Consider the following 17,381-nt stretch of genomic DNA (forward strand, 5'->3'; position numbering starts at 1 on the left):
AGGATGGGCCCTGTGGCTATCTCAGGGAAGACCACGGAAAGGCACTGAGGTCCTGAGGGAGAAATGTGTCTGGTGCAAGCCAAGAAGAAGAAGAGATACGGCTGGCCTGGGAGCTGGGAAGGACAGCAGAGGGAAAGGAGGTCAGAGGGGTCAGGAAGGATCCTAGTCACCCTTGGCTTTACTCTTGTGAGAAGGAGTGCTGTTGGAGGATCTCAAGTACGGGAGCAATGGGATCGCATTTGCACTTAAAAGGAATGAGTATGGCTGCTGTGTGAAAATAGAGTCTACGGTTTGGGTGGGAGGGAATACAAGAGACAACCCAGTCAAGGGACTAGTGCAGTCCACCGAGAGAGGTGGCTTAGACTAAGCTGGTGGTGGTAGAGTTGGTGAAGAGCCAGTGGGTCCTAGATACACCTGGAATTAAAGATAACAGGATTTCATCACAGATTAGACATAGAGGGTAAGAGAAAGAGTGAAGTCAAGGATGTTTTGGGTTTGATCTACTGGAAGGATGGACTTGCTGTTAACTGGAACAGGTAAGGCTGTTTGAAGAACAGGTTTGGAAGAGAAAATTTCCAGTTCAAAATACAAGTTCATGTTTTCATTTGTTACATTTGAAATGTGGATTTCCAAGTGGAGATGTCTGGTGGACAGTTTGATATATGAGTTTGGAGTTCAGGGGAGAAATCCAAGGAGGAGATGTAAATTTGGGTGTCACCAGTATGTAGGTGGTATTTAGACTCGTGGAACACATTCAAATAATTTTCTCAACCAAAGGGTCCCATAGGTATATCCAGATGCTTCTACCTTTGCAAAACAGAAAGTAGCTCTCAGCTTCTATACACTGCACCTTACCCCACTTCCCAGAAATCTCAACAAGAAGCATGAAGTGAGCTTGTCCAAACATTTAACCTGAAAGTGAGGAATCGGCCTTGAAATGATAGCAATAAAAGCTTCTCCTTCTGCTTTCATATCTGCTTCCTGAGAGTTCCCCTGTGTATCAAGGGTGTGCACAGAGCACTGGCTTTTAAAGTGAGGTCACCGAGGAATTTGCTTTCAATATACAGAGGGTGCCAAAAAAAAGTGCACACATTTCAAGTGAGGAAAACTGTATTAAAATTGTAATGCTCAATATATATTGATAGCAAAAGATGAATACAAGTCACATTTGACTTCTGCAATGACAAGAGATGCTCAAAGTGGTTACCATCAGCATCCAGACACTTCTGACGACGGTGAACTACGGCTTGAGCAACACTGACCAAAGTGTCCATTTGTATACATTTTTTTGTCACCCCTGGTATATATAATGTTTGATTTCAGACAGTTTTTAATTGAAATCATTTTCATTTGGTTATAGAGAGAAATATTTATTAATTGAAGTAAAACTAGAGAGGGAGCTTGGAATGTGCATATAAACAAAATTTATACTGTGTAACTATGTATAAAGGGTACATTTTACACAAATAATATGCAAAAGAGAAAATTTAGCTTTTACTTCAGAATCAGTAGTTAGCAAGAACTCTTCATATTTAACTAATTGTTATAAATTAGATATATTTATAAAAGCTAGATTTTAAAACTCATGAGTTTTATGTATGCCTATATCATCTCAAAATAATATTCTGAAGAGAGCATTAATTTCTACCATCAAAAATGTGGAAAATTCTCTTTGTTGAATTAATTAATGATTTTTACTTCTGCCTCTCCTGAGCTTACCAAATTAAAAATCACACTTTATTTTAACACAATTAGAAAACTATTATTGAGACAGCTATATCTCTATTATTGAGATATAGCTGAGAAAGTTTTCTCTGCTAAGAGATCATCTGAATTTAAGCACTAAAGATTTTTCCAAGTTGGGGCCAGTAGTTCTCAATCAATTAATCAATCAAATATTATCAAGCAACATCTGGTAATTCTGACACCCAGTTGCCTTGCATTTTGCTTCTTGCTTTTAGGAATTTTTGTGACTCTGATTTTTCTCCTCCTGCATTACTAAACACAAAAAATTTCTCAGATATTGCAGAGTTGATCCTTAATTTTGATTGTGTTAATTTGATTAACACATTTGATTAGTGTTTTAATATAACAAAACATTCTTCAATCATTAATACAAGGATCTCAGGAATCTTAAGCATTCACCTTTTTCACTGTATTAGAAATAAAGAACTTCTAAAACTCAATTCTTTAATTGAAATTACAAATTTGCTTCATAGCTACAAGGAATTGTAAAGCAACAGAAGAGGTAAAAATGCTATACAAGTAACCTTCTCTCACTGCCCTCAGAATTAAACCTAGGAAATATTTCTTAAAATAAGCGTTCTCTTCTGCCTCCCCCACCCATTTGTGGGAAGGGTTGGTTGTGCTTTACATGATGTTTTGTTTTGTATTGCATTGCTTCAGAAATGAGGCTCCCGAAATATAGGTGATAACTCTAAAGGGAAATCCATGCATGATGCCTCAAATAGGTTCCCCAAAACTACAGAGGTGAGACACAAACTCTCCCCATCTCCCTGACGCAGGCTCCATTGGTCTCCCCTTCACCTGTCAATCCATCACCTGTCAATCAGGGCAAGAAGCACATTCAGGAGCTTAATGACAGCCAGATGGAGTGTGCTCCTAAGTCCAAGTCTGCCTGGGACGAGGCTCAGTGTCCTCTCCCGGGTAGTAATGAGATGTGTTTGTATTCAGTGTAAGCTGTAATGGCTCACACTTTTGACAGGACCCCCAGCCCACCTCCTCCATGAAGAGAGTAAGGGTCTCCGGCATCCATCGATTTGACATAAACAAACAAAGTGGTCTCTGATCATTAAAACAAGCAACTGTGCTTCCTTCTTTCCAGTCTAATTTCAGAATGATAACGTGCTAATTGGCCCTGTGAAAAGGTAGGCAGAGTGGAGGGGCAAATACCATAGCCAGCCTGCATCTCCAGCCGCTGAGAAGCAGTGCTGACATTTCAGTACAGACTGATGTGCCCTTCCTCACTGGGGTTTACCAGAGCTTGCAACCTTGACCTGAAGGGAACACCTTTCCTGGAAGTGACAGGTAATTTAGCCTCTTGCTAAGTTCTGGGGCTCTCTGGTGGTGAATTATGTATGGTGCTTCTGTGATACAAACACCTGTCCACTGAGAGCCAAACCAAAGCTGATAGATTCCTCTTAAAGACCTTAGATTAGATATAAACTGCCTTTTTCCCACTAGAAAAGTTGCCATGATGCCAATCACTTCTCCTTTCCTTTCCTCCCATGATTTCAGGGATCCGAGAGAAACCTAAAACAAACGGAGCAATGTTTGCTTTTATAAACGATTCTTTGGGGAGCACTCCCGTTTCCGTCTTTTTCTGCATTTTTCTGAAACAGTCAAAAACCCTTTTATGTCGGAGCAGTAAACTTGTGAATTGTGAATTACCGAGGTTTGCCCCCTCCCCAACTGGGTCTTAAAATAATTCACTAAACTGGATACATAAGTGCATTATATTAATTAAGTCAGTTTCCACCAAGCTGACCGACCAGTTCTTGGACTGAAAAAAAGGCAAAATTACATCACCCTCTACTCCTGGTGTATGTTATTATTGGAGATAGGTAAATCAAATGTTTTGGGTCTGGAAAATTGGAAAAGGGTAATGTCAGCTGCATGGCAGAAATCTTGGTGAATATAATAAGAAGCTAGATAAATAGACATTTATGAAATGGTTTAAATCTCTCATTTGGTGGGGATGGTGGAGGAAATGAACAAGCCTTGTACTGCAAGGGACAGCATTCTCCAAATTACATTTCCTGTTTATGTCTTTTCTAAATGGTCCCTGGCCAGCCAGGCTTTGCCAGGATATAATCTAGAATCCTTGGAACCACCTCAGTGCAACTGAAATGGTTCAGGGAACTTGGTGCCCTGGGGGAAGGTCTTTGGAAATGTTATTTGTGTTACCCACTATTTATAGTACTGGTGGCAAAATAGAAAAGAGCTCTTCTACACAGAAGGAAATCTCTTTCTGAAATATGATTTGAGGATGGAAATTTGCTTGGAGCTCTTTCTATGAACTGCTCAGCCCAGCACTAATCTTTAGTCCTGTTTTTTTTGCTGTTGTTGTTTTTCTGCCTGGAATTGAAAAGAAAGCCACACTTCCTTGTAGCAGTGGCTGCTTTGCTACTTCTTGCCTGGGACAGTCCAGGAAGGGAAATATGGTCACCTTATGCCTCAAGGGCAGGCAGGTCCATATCCATTAAAGATGGGATGTAAATGGGAGGAAATCTCCTGAGATGACCCCCCCCCCCACACACACACACACACACACCACACAGCTCCCACGGTTCTCTGGGTCCCTTGCCGGAGTGCCGACAGAGAATCTCATTAGGAATCTAATACAATAAAGGCATGCAGATCTTAAGGGAGCAGGTGGGGTGGAAATCAAATTAGCTTCATTACTTTATTCTGCACCTCACAGCGCTTCTGCCAGTGGACAATTGCATTAGATCAGTGAGGAGATCAAAAGGCAAAAAAGACTCCCTGGAAATTCATTGTCTGAAGCAAGACTAGGGGGGTGAAGGAGACCTGGGCGGGGGCGCAGCAGGAGGAAACTGCGTGCATCTATGCACACTTCCGTGTGTGCCGGGGCCTTTTCCTTTCCTTTTCCACCACCAGGTCAATGTCTTGTTTCATGTTGGCCATGGGAGATGGAAGAGCAAGGCCTAAAGTAAGGAAACAAATCAAAGCTTCTGTCTCCAACTTGGCTATGGAATCATTCGAGCTTTAGCGCTCTTTAAATTATAGCAGGCCCTTAGAATTATTTAAGTAAATACACAAAAATGTGGCTGAAATATCTCTAGACTTCTTGCCAATAACTGAAATATAGAGGGAGAAATGTTCAGGAAGGAAAATGTAAATATGTTTGGTCAGCATAGGTGGCATGTGTATCTCTACAAGAGTGAAACTACACCAGAGGCATTAACTGTGGCTAAATACGCTAACAAAATAGGCTGCCCCATAATTCAACACACACCACATTTATTTAGCACATACTTAGCTGAGATACTAGGATTAGGAGGTAGACAAAAGTGAATGACATGTACCAGAAGGTATGATAATTCTCAAAGCCACAATAATATACTAATGAGGCATACCAAAGGGTGACAGACACCAACTAAAAGAGATCCCAAAGCTGAGATAATTTGGGTGACAAAATAATGTACTCTAGGGTTAAGACCCAAAGTATAAAATGAATGTCTAAATATTACATCCTGATATTAATTAATGGGGAGAAGAGACAAATATCCTGTGTAGCAGAATTCCAACTAATTTATGCACATACCTGCTCCTCAAGGATCTAGAGCATAAACTCCCCACTCCTTTCACTGTGCTCTGTGCATGGTGGCTTCCTTCCAATGAGGACGGTAAGGGAAGGGGGAAAACACCAATTTCACAGTGAGGAAACCCTACAAACACTCCCTCAACCAGTTGATTTAAGTCACCGTTAATAGTGAAGCCAGGTTGACAGTATGAACCCTTGATGTGTAGAAATGACACATTACCTCTGTGCTCATTCTCCTAAAAACCCACAGCCCCAGTCTAATCGTGAGGGGAAAAGATAAATTCCAACAGAGGTGCATCCTTCAAAATACCAGACCAAAACTTCTCAAAACTGTCAAGGTCAACAAAGAGCAATGACAGTCTGCGAAAATGTCACAGCTGAGAGGAACCTTAGGAGACATGATGACGTAATGAAAAATGCAGTATCCTAGGTAGGGTCCTGGAAGAGAAAAAGGGCATGAGGTGAAATTAAGGAAATCTGAATAAAGTGTGGACTTTAATTAATAGTAACATATATGAATATTGGTGCAGTATTTGTAAGAAATGAACCATCCCGATGTACAATGCTAGTAATCAGGGAAACTGGGTGCTTGGCTGTGTGGGAACTCTGTATTATCTCAGTTTTCCTATAAATCTGAAACTGTTCTAAAAAAAGTAAGACTATTTTAAAAAGTGAATAACATATCTCTGTTCTCAAAGAACTTTTAGTCAAGTGGGGGGAAAATTCAGAGACTTCTAGAATAAATTGCTTTTTCTGTACAGTTGGTCCTCATCAGATAATCAAAACACTAGAGTATTGCCAAATTAGACTTACAGATTTAATTTTAAGATTAAAACGATCAGGGACTAGTTACTATTGACATCATTTGGAACTACTTTATTGTTTATTCTACAATTGCAAAAAAAGGTGGTAAGAAATCCAGTAAGGAGGGTTTTTGTTTCTTTGTGTGTTTTTTTGTTTTTTTAACTTAGAGGTAGGTCTTATTTCACTGTGTAATTATTAGTAAAACACTTCTTATAATAAGTAGCGTATAATATTATCCAGTGGTCACACGCATTTCTCTCGCCGCCCCCCTCACTCTCACACACTTGTAACACTCTATACCCAACCCCGTCACCCAACTCTGTGAATTGTAGTTGATTGAATCACCTCTTGGGTCAAAGGTCCCTCTGGAATTCCATACAATTCCCTTTATATAGTAGATACATACATGGTGACAGTCAACTTTGTGCAATTGCTAAGAGCAATACAAAACAGAATAGAACATAACAAAAAGTTAAAGAAAAATGTAAGACAAAGCTGGAATGGAACGTTTATGTGGTTAATCTCCAAATAACTGGTATAAACGGTAAATATAACCATTTCTAATGACTGTTCAGGGTTACGGGTTACTGCAATTTCTTACTCTACAGTTTTTCACAGGGAAAAAATGAACTATGAGCCAGGCCTTGAAACAGTGTTGGACTGGAATTGGTAGGAAATAGGGAACTTCGGAAAAGTGTGGCATAGACGTAGGGACAGGGATGACAGTAAGAAACAATGGATATTATGACTTGAAGAGAGTAGAGGTTCTATGTGAAAGAATGGGCAGTTAGAGCTGAGGTGGAGGGGAAAGTATGGAGGCCACCAAAAATTTTGATGATTTTATAGGCAACGGGGAATTATAATTTGTGAATCAATCAAATGTCAGCACAATATTATTAAGAATTCTTTGGTTGAGCCTTACATAAACCAGATTTGAACAAACTTGTTTCTCATAGGACAAATTATCTCATGAATATAAGTGTGTGTGTGTGTGTGTGTGTGTGTGTGTGTGTTCTGACCTTATGTAAGCTATCTAATTTGAGCGATCAAGCTTCAGAACTTCTGATTTTTTTGTAGATATATGTATATATACATATATACATACATATACATACATATACATACATACCTATGTCTGTGTGTGACTCTCCCCCACTTTCATTCACAACCTTATGTAATCCCCTTCTTAGTGTGTGCAGGCCTGATGACTAGCTTCCAACACATAGAATACAGATGTAGTTCATATTATTGCATTTCGCTTTATTACACTTTGCAGATGCTATTGCATTTACATCAACAATGAAGTAAGACCTTCCCACGAACAATAATATTACAACTCTCTGAATACTCACGTGATGGTTAGCATTTTTTAGCAGTAAAGTATTTCTAGTTAAGGTGTGTACACTGTTTTTTTTTTTAGACACACAATTATAGACTGCACAGTTATAGACTGCAGGCAAATGTAAACATAACTTTCATATGTACCAGGAAACCAAAAAATCCCTGTCACTCCCTCTATTGCTGTGGTCTGGAACCAAACCCACAGATGTGCCTGTATAGGAAAAGTGACGGAATGTCACTCCTGTCATTGCATTATAAAAGCCCGTGGTGAGTTCTGTCCTGCTAGACTCTTACTGGGAAGACCCAAAGTTGTAAAACATAATATGAAAGGAATCATTTGAAAAATGCCATGTGCTAGCTTCTAACCCATAAAAAAATGTGATTGACAAGAATATGTGTCTGACTGTCCTTTAATTCTCTTTTAGTCTGCAAGTGAAACTATCATCTCTGTAGCATGAGCCGGCATCTACCTTTTATCATACCTTAGATGGTCCCTTAGGGGCTGGCTGAATGAAAAGCATGCATTTCTCAATGTCTCCCTCTGTCTTCTCCATCCATTTGCCTCCCCTCCCCAACACACACACACAACACACACACACAAACACACACACCAAAGCATTTCTTTTACTCTGTTCCTGCATTTGGCTGCATCTTAACTTCTGCACTGAACTTCTGAGTTGAAAGGGGAGATGAACTGACAAGATGTGCTTGTCTCAAAGCTCAGCTGTGCCTGCCTTTAATTAAAAATAGTATTGATTTTTCTCTGGTCTAATGATAGGCACTAGTCTGCCCTCCGATGTTAGTCGCTGACAGTTTAAGTATGAAACAAAGGGCATTTATTCAGCACTTAATGTGAAATTATGACTGATTAAAAAGTGATTTATCATAAGAACTACATCTGTATCGGCTTTGGGTCTTGTGGGTATTTTTTTTTAAATGTGCACTTCAACCAGCATTTGGAAGGTATAGCTGGATAATTGGAACAATTCTCTCCTTTTTCATTCCATTCTCCTTCCCTGGTTTCAGCACAAACAAAAACAAAAACAAAAACACAAAGTGTCCACTGAATTCAGGGCCAAAAAAGCATGGGAGGGAAAAAAATTCTGGAAGTAAGTCCCGTAGCTCATCCCAGATGTCCTCTCGTATGTGGCCAAGTGGCCTTCAGGGAGCAAAACACAGTCAGAACTTTTCCAGGATGATATGCTTCTGACATCTTACCCCTCTCTTTACCTATTTCACATAGTGTTTGGCATTGTAGAAACGGACCCAACATCCTCGATGAAAATGCAGTGCTAGAAGGAAGTTTGGAAGGAAGGCATGAGAGGAAGGAAGGAAGTTAAGGCCACATAATGCAATCAAACACCTAACCTTCATTAACCTGTGAGTTCAGCTCCTCTCCAGCCATGAGCAGGCCTCCTGCCCTCCCGCCTGGGAGCAGTGAGTGGACAGTATGTCCTTTTTGGTTAAGAACGCAAGCTCTGGCACCAGACTCTGAAGGTTCAAATCTCATTTCTGCCACGTATTAGATGAGTGGCCTTGAGGATGTTATTTAATCTTCCTGTGCCTCAGCTTCTCCACCTGCAAAATGGGGTGACTGGTATCACCTCCATGTAGTGTTAATGGGAATTTTGAACAATGGCAGTATTAAACAGAGCAATGAGAATAATGCCTGATGTATAATAAACACCACAAAATATTACTAGATTTCATCACACAAGAGATGCTATTATAAGATACAGCTTGATTTCACAGACGTTAACATATTAAAATACCTCTTAGAATTGATGAAATACTATAGGTAATTATTGGTGATAATGTCTGCTTTTTTACAACTATGAACTCTGAACAGAAAGTGAAAAGATAGCCAATGCTGTGGATTTTCATAAATACTAGTATTAAAATCGTAAGAGTTGGGACAGGTTACTCTCCTGTCTGCTATCTGGCTTGCAGATGACTACCTTCTCGCTGTGTCCTTACCGGTGGAGAAAGTGATCTCTCTCTCGCTGCTCCATATAAACCCACTGACCCCATCATGAAGGCCCCACTCCCATGACATCATCTATCTCTAATCACCCCCCAAAGGTCCTTCTACATATACCATTACATTGGGGTTAGGGCATCAACATATGAATTTTGGGAGGGAGGGCATAGTTCATTCCAGAGCAAGCTCCAACATTAGAGGTTGGGAAAAAGAGGAGAAACCACCAAAGAAAAATATGTAGGATCAACTAATAATATATTAATAGATGGAAAACTGAAGTGGCGGGGGGCATCCCAGAAGCTAAAGAAGACAGAATATCAAGGAAAAGAAAGTGGTAAAAATGGAGTCAAATGCTGCTAGGAACATCAAGGAATAAGAAAATTGACCATTACATTTAGAAAGATGGAGATTATTAATGAGATTTACAAGAGAACTTTGGTACAATTGGGTTGAAAGCCTGATTACAGTGGGTTTAAAAGAGAATGGCAAGGTGGTAGCAGGTTTACTTTCTATGTCCTTTTTTTCTCTTCACAAAATACATAGATCAACTCCGATAGTAAAATGAAAAATCCAGAGAACATCCACTGAAACACTCAATGGCAAGGTATCCCTAGAAATGTCAAAACACCAAAACGTGTAGAGACAGTTAAATGCTAAGAGATCCACATGGTATCATGACATCATGCAGGAAGAGGCAGAGAGAAAGCAATGGGGCTTTTGGTGGCCCTGAAAATGGAGGACCCGCCCCCCCAAATGCCAACAGGTTCTCCCGCTGATGGGAGAAGTAGATAGACCCCAGGAAGGCGTGAGTGCATGTGGGAGACTGGCTACGGTGTTAGTCCAGTGGACTGTCCTTTAGCTCGCCAGGGCTCCTACAGAGTCATCTTCTGGTCAGGTTCCGTATCCAAGGAGCCAAGACAATAGCCCAAGCTTTTGCATCCCGTGAAACCTAAAAGGACTGGCTGGTGAAGAACTGAATCCTCTTTTAGTGAACTGTAATTATGTGTATTTTGTGTGTGGTGAAGAAACCCGCCCAGTAAATGACAGCTAATGACAGGCCGCCTGGGTAACATGGTCTGGCTGTGATAGGTACCTTGCCTTGAAGATTGTGTGTGCTGTCTCTCTCTCGTAGCGACTTCCTTTCTCCCACATACTAGAAATCAATAATGCCGCTTCCTGAGCATTGCTGGAGTGAAAACTTCTTCCGGAAGTAAGGGAGCCCTGTTGGTAAACACACCAGGTTCTTCCTTCCGGATGGATAAGGCTGACGGCATTCCATCGTAGGCCAGAGTACTCACCCGGCACACTAGGACGATGAAGGAGACACGTGTTCAGGTGTTGTGCTAAACACTAAAAACATTAGCGGTATGGTCTCTGCCCTGCTGGGCAACTTATCGTCTACCAGGGCAGATTGACTTGGGTGGAGTAAGCAGTGGGTGGAATAATCAATAGTTGGACTTAACATGGTCTGATGAATGAAAAAGGCCTTTCCTGAGATGATATTTACGTTGAAATTGCAAAATGAGGTACTAGTTCATCAGCTAAAAAAAGGGGAGAGAAAATTTTGTAAATGCTACCCGTTGGCTGACCCAACTACAATCTCCAGCGCCTTTTTCTTGCCTGCCTATACCACGCAAATGTATGCTAAAAATGTGATCTCCCAGACTCTCTTCCAGCTGTGGTTGTCATGCATGCTGTTCTGGCCATAAGATAGAGCTGCAAATCTCTGACTAGAGCATTGCCTCCCTGATAAAGAGACAAAGCTTTGCCATGACAAACCTTTTCTTGTCCTTTCACCTTTGCCCTTTGCTTTTTTTTCAAATGACCTTCTCCCTTCTTCTGGTATATTGATTGATTTGATGCCCAAAAGTGCAATTGCCATTTTGCCACACTGAGATGACAAGCATGAGACAAAAAACTGGCAAAGAAGGAAGTATTGCCTGGGTCCCTGAAGCACTGTAGTGTCCCCAAACCTGGACTTCTTTAAGACCTGGGGCAGACTTCTTGCTTGTGAGAAAAATAAACCCTATCTTTAGGCTAAGGTTATTTGTATTTGCTGTTGTTTCCAGCTAAGTGCTGTTGTTTGCAGTTAAGTGATACAGGAAAGGAGATGAATTGAACACATAGACCAGGGCTTAAATAGTGCCAGAACTCACAGGCAGTTTTAAGGATTGTATCAGTCAGGGTTTAATCAGAGAAGCAGAACTATGTGTGTATGTGTGTGAGTGGATACAGTCAGAATGCAAGCATGCTTGCATGCATATATGAATATATGTGTGTATATGTGTGTGTGTATATATATACACACACATTGATTGCTTACACAGTTGTGAGGAATAGCTAAGTGAGTCTAAAGTCTGTAACGCAAGCAGTCAGGAAGAGAAGATCCCAGCAGGCCGCAACCTCATAGGCATGAGCTGGTTGGAGTCCCTAAACTCAGGAAAGACCTAAACCCTCTTTTAAAGGTCTTGCCTGATTAACATAGGCCCACCCAGGATAATCTCCCTTTGGATCAACTTAAATTCAATTTATTAGGGACTTTAATTACATCTAAAAATTGTTTCACAGTAGCGCCTACATTAGTGTTTAATCGAACAACGGGACTGAGTTTAGCCTGCCCACTTTGAAATATCAAAAGTCATCACAGGGATTTGATGGCAAGGTCAATGGGAAGCCTTTGAGTTTTAAGCAGAGAAGTGGCATGATTGCAGTCGCTGTGGCTAACGTGTGGAAGGGGAACTGGAAGTGGAATAAGTTTGGAAAGTAGAAAAATCAGGTAGGAAGTTATTCAGTGACCAAAGAGGGAGATTATGAAGACGCGAGCGAATGTGGCAGGAGTGAAGACAGAACTAAGAGGAGAGCTTTGAGTGCCAGTGAAGACTGTACTTGGTGAGTGAGTGAAGAATATGAGGGAGATGGGAGAATCAAAACGGACTCTGGGTTTCTGATGTGCAATAGGGATTGTTTACCACTTATTGGAACCTATAAGGCTAGACAGAAAATTATGCCATCTACTCAGGTAATGATAAGGAGGAGTGAATTTAGAAGCAAAAATTATAAATTCCGTATTGGGCAAGTCGTCTGTGAGGAGCCTGTGAGATATACTCCGTGGATTTATGGTGGGGCAGTTAAATAGTGAGGTATGTATGGGTCGAGATCTCAGAAGACAGGTGGAGCCTAGAGGTACACATGCAGGAGTTCTTGGCCACAGGCGCTTAAAGTCATGAAAATGGATTGGTGGGTCTGGAGAGAAGACTAGAGTGAGAAGAGAAGAGGTTCAAGGACAGAGAACGAGGTATATCTAATATTTCACACACAGGGGAAACCTGATCTGACAGGAGACAGTGAGAAGAATAATATACACACAGATGTGACAGCCCAAATGTGTTGTTTTAAACGCTACGATGGCCCTAATAACATGGAAAAGTGTGCCAGAATCCCAGGCTAATGAAAGACTTTTTGGGAGGGTAAACCGTATCTGTGTACATGTGTCTGGAGGAGAAGAGTGGTTAAAGGCTTATCACAAGACTCAGCTTTAGAGTCCAATAGGCTTAGAACACTTCCTCATCCCAACTCCAGCTCTGCCACCTCAACTAAATTACTTCATAGCTCTGAGCCTCAGTTTCCTCATCCGTTAAATGGGGCTACCTCATACAACTTGAGGTAAAGGTTAAATAATGTATTTCCCAGGGAACGTAAACAACTCTCATAAAATACTTTTTAAGGAGTCTGATTCTATAGTATACCCAAATATACAAAATAACTAAAATATTTTTTGTGTATTTACTATACCCCTGGTAAATTCTGAGTGCCTTACATGTATTATCTCATTTAATTCCCACAGCAACCCTTTGAAGTCATCACTGCTGTTCCATGTCTCACAGTAACTGAAGCACGGGGGTAAGTCCAACTCCGTTCATTTATTCAACGAATGTTTACTACTTTGTGTGTACTATGTGCTTTTTGAAATGCTAGAGATATATCGGTAACAAGACAGACAAAATTTCTTCTCCAAAGAAATTTATATTCTTGTGGGGGAGACAATGTGCGAAGGTTAGAAGTGATATGGAAAGAAAATCAGAGCAGGATAAGGGAACTGTTCACACCAGGCTTGGGGGTGAGGATTGCGTGGTATGATAGTAACCAGGGTGGTCAGAGTAAGCTTAGTAGGAAGGATGTATTTGGACAAAAACTTGATAGATGGAGCCAAAAGAACAGCAAGGAGGTCCCTGCAGCCGGAGTGAAGTGAGCCAGTGAGGGACGTGTCAGAGACAAGCTTCGGGAATTAATGGCAGGCCAGCTGGGGCCAAGCCTGGAACGCTATGGAAGGATTTTGGTTTTATGTGGAGTGAAATGGGGGCTGCTGCAGGGCTTTCACAGAGGACACCTTTTGATTCGTATGATAAAAGGATAACTCTGTCTGATGGTTTGATAAAAGATCATGAGGGGGCAAGCTGGAAGCTGGAGAACCTAGCAAGAGATCGCTCGGAACCCAGACTAAGGAAGTGGCAGTGGAGGCGGTGGTCAGAGTGGGTATATTTTGAAAATTGAGCTGGTTGGGGTTCCTGACTGGATGGAGAATATGAGAAAAACAGAGGACTGAATGATGAACAATCAGAAGAAAAGAATCGCCATTAATTCGGATGAGCAAGACTGCTACTAGAGAAGGTAAGAACATTTGTTTCGGACGTGCCGAGTTGACCTTACTATACAGTCTGTCATATTTTTTTTTTCCCTGCTGGATTTTTTTTGAAGAGGTATCTCTGCAATATTTACTTATTTAAAAAGAATATCTGACAACTACTTACCTTCTTTGACAGCTTAGTGACCATTTGTACAAGGTAAGCCATAATCCTATGTGTTGGTTAATGTACGGGGAAAAAAGTGTGCTTTAACAAAAAAAAAAACAAAAAAAAAAAAAAGAAAAAAAACTGTGTTCTTTTAGTGTAAAGCATTTGTTTCGTAGAGGTTTCTGGAGTGCTTTGATGGAAGGTGGTTAGGGCAGCCGTCAGTCTGAACAAAACTGAGGCTGGGAATCTCTGTTGATCTTAGCTCGGCTTTGGTAATCAGGACCTTGAACGTGGAGGGTTCCCGGTAACTGTTTCCAACCATCTCTCCCTGATGCCTCCATCTTCCCCTCTTGCATTCCTCACACTTAGGCGTCCCTGAATGCCATTAGTACTAGAGCCGGCTGTCCCTTGTCCTACAAAGGGGAGCTCCTCAAGCTTCGCTAGATAGTGACGTACACTTGGTCCTGGCAGCATGTGGATGGGAAGAGGCTGGCTGCCTGTCCTAGAGTGAGTGGGCAGCGGGTGCTTCCGTCCTTTTCAATCTCCGCGCCAGTGACTTGCTCTCCCAAGGAATAAGCAGAAGCTGAACACCAGTTGTCTTTATCTTTTATTAAAGAGACAGTATTCTTCCCATTAGGAAGCCTTTGTCGTCGCCTGCTTGACACGATGCTTCCGGGTGACTGTCTCACTCCAGAGCTCTGCTTGCATGACACCGAGTCACCACATGTGCCGAGCATGGCTTCCTCTCAGTCAGCCCTATGGCGTTTGTGTTTTTGTTTAGTTCAGGCTTAATCCTGGTAGAAGGAGAGGATTTTTCAGCTAATCCTGCTCCTCATACGTATAAGATAAAATGGACTGAATGATTACAAAAGACTAAAACAATTCCCACACATCCATCAAGACATTTGAATACTAATTATAGACACCAGCATAACACAGGCATCAAAGAAAGGCTGGAGTATAAGAACTGAGGACCCCTTCAGTCATACAGTCTAGATGTATTTTGAGGAGGGTCATAATAGTAACCTCAGAGAATAAATCAACAAAGCATCTTTTGTCTAACTATCCTAAAATTTGGGTCACGAAAACCAAAATTCTTGTTTGAAATAGGGTTTACCGTAACACACCTAAAAATGGTCCTGCCTTTTCGTGAATTATCTCCCTTCAGTTATGCCTTTTCTTACTTCCTTGTTCAATCTTTCTGTTCTACTGGACCCTTCCTCTCCATGTACAACTGTGCTCAGGAAGAAAGCCCTCTCCCTGAATCCCACGATGTCTCCAAGCCATCACCCTTCACCCTGCCGCTGTGGCCAAAATTGTCTACTGGTATTGCCTTCAGTGTCTCAACATCCACTAACTTCTTAAAATTTAAAACCTACCACTCTGTTGAAATGATTGTCATACAAGAATAATTTATCACATGATTTAAAACATCAGACTGAATCCTCTCAACGTAGTCTTGGAAGTGGTTTCCACACTTTCATTCTTGAAATTCCTCCTTATCTGGCTTCCACAATACATCCATTCTCGTCTGGTCTTTTACAACTTTCTTAGTCTCTTTTCCTGTTTGTTCTAACCTGAAATGCTGCTGAGTTTTCATGTCATTCTCCCACACAAAATCTTTTAAGAGCTTTTCATAGTTTAAGTTTCAGTTCCTCACGCCATCATTCGAAGCTATCTGTAGATGGACCCTGGAGTTTGGAATCCAAGGAGACGACTGAGCCTGGGTGGTAGAGGGCATGGAGACTCGAGCTGTGGCCACTGTGTGTTGCCCTGTAAGAAAGGACAGGCTAAGGAGAAGTCCCCATATGTAAGGAAGAGCACAGAGCACTAGCTGTGCTGCTCTAAGACATGCTTCGAGCTCAGGGCCCAAGAGCTCTGAGCCTACTGTCCCCCTCTTTCCACAAGCATGGATGATCCCAACATTCTCCAATCAAGAATGCCAGAAAAAAGTCACAACTCTTGTCAGATACGCCCATGCAGCCATTAGCAAATGGCAATTTCAGCAGCAGTGACTGAGCAGCTTGTAAGGATACCTACTGAGAGTGAGTGGCAGTTGTACACCGAATAGGAAATACCAGCAGCCTCATAGGGGACCACCTGGAGCAGATATGTAAGGACACGCAGTACGTGAGAGTAAAACAAGATCATGCAGGAACAAAAATCACAACGCAGAGTATCTTTTCTAGGTATGTTATAGCTGATGTCCAGAAAGGACCAGCCAATAAAGCACACCCCACCCACCCAGAACTAGTCATTGGTTCCTGGGCACACCATAGTTTTTCACTCCTTGCTTCACTCCAGCTATGTTTTTCCCTCTTTATTTGTTTAACACTTTGATAGCACACAGTGTGCTAGGGAGAGTTCCAAGCATTTTACTAACACTAACTGTTTAAGTCTTATTGTAACATTATAAGGCAGATACTTTTAGTACTTATTCTACAGGTAAGGAAACTGAGGAAACAGGAAGTTAACTTTCTCAAGGTCTCATAGCTAGGAGGGCAGAGCCAGAATTTGAACCCAGGTAGCTCCAGAGTCCATACTCCTAGCCATGATGACACGCAGCGAACTCCTATTCATCCTTTGAAACCCAATTCAAATGTCATCTCTTTTATGAAATATCTCAGTGCCGTCAGATTTAGAGTTACATGTTCCCTCTGCAGAAAACCAACAGCACTCTGAACATACTCCCACTGCACCATTCAGTTATATCATTTAATTTAAAATACATTAAAATTTTGTTTTAATTTAGTCTATATTTTTGGTAAACTTCTTGAAGGCAGGTCCGCACTATGCTCGGAATCTGTGTATCCCTTTCCCAGAGTATAGTGCCTGGCACATCGTGGGTGCTCCACAGCATTGGTGAAAGGAGTTAAATTCATAGAAATTAAAACAATTTATCAGATATTTAGGGCTCAAAAAACAGCGTTAAACGGAAACAGCAAATTAAAAAAATGGACAAATACAAACTTGTAGTCTCCAAAATAACTACCCAGTAAATAAACTACGAGGTGTAGAATCGTAGGCACCTTCACAAGTAAAGGTTGTCTGGCTGTGACTTACCTTAGAAAAACTTAGCCGGTGGCCTCTTCCAGCCCCCAGAGAGGGAATGGGCCTACGGGAGTGCGATTGGAAGGACCAAGGCGTCCTTTCAACC

At 41.3% G+C, this 17,381-nt stretch overlaps 1 protein-coding gene across 4 annotated transcripts in view; it reads left to right on the plus strand.

Moving 5' to 3' along the window:
* The window catches only part of SPATA17 (spermatogenesis associated 17), a 202,516-nt gene extending 188,185 nt beyond the window's left edge, over nt 1–14,331 (plus strand). For all 4 annotated transcript variants that reach the window (XR_013992660.1, XR_013992661.1, XR_013992662.1 and 1 more), the window contains one exon: nt 13,279–14,331. The gene's annotated coding sequence lies outside the window, so the exon portion shown is untranslated. The remainder of the gene's footprint in view (nt 1–13,278) is intronic.
* Nucleotides 14,332–17,381: the final 3,050 nt, after the last annotated feature.

This window comes from Rhinolophus hipposideros (genome assembly GCF_964194185.1).
Source record: "Rhinolophus hipposideros genome assembly, chromosome: 26".
Lineage (NCBI taxonomy): Eukaryota > Metazoa > Chordata > Mammalia > Chiroptera > Rhinolophidae > Rhinolophus > Rhinolophus hipposideros.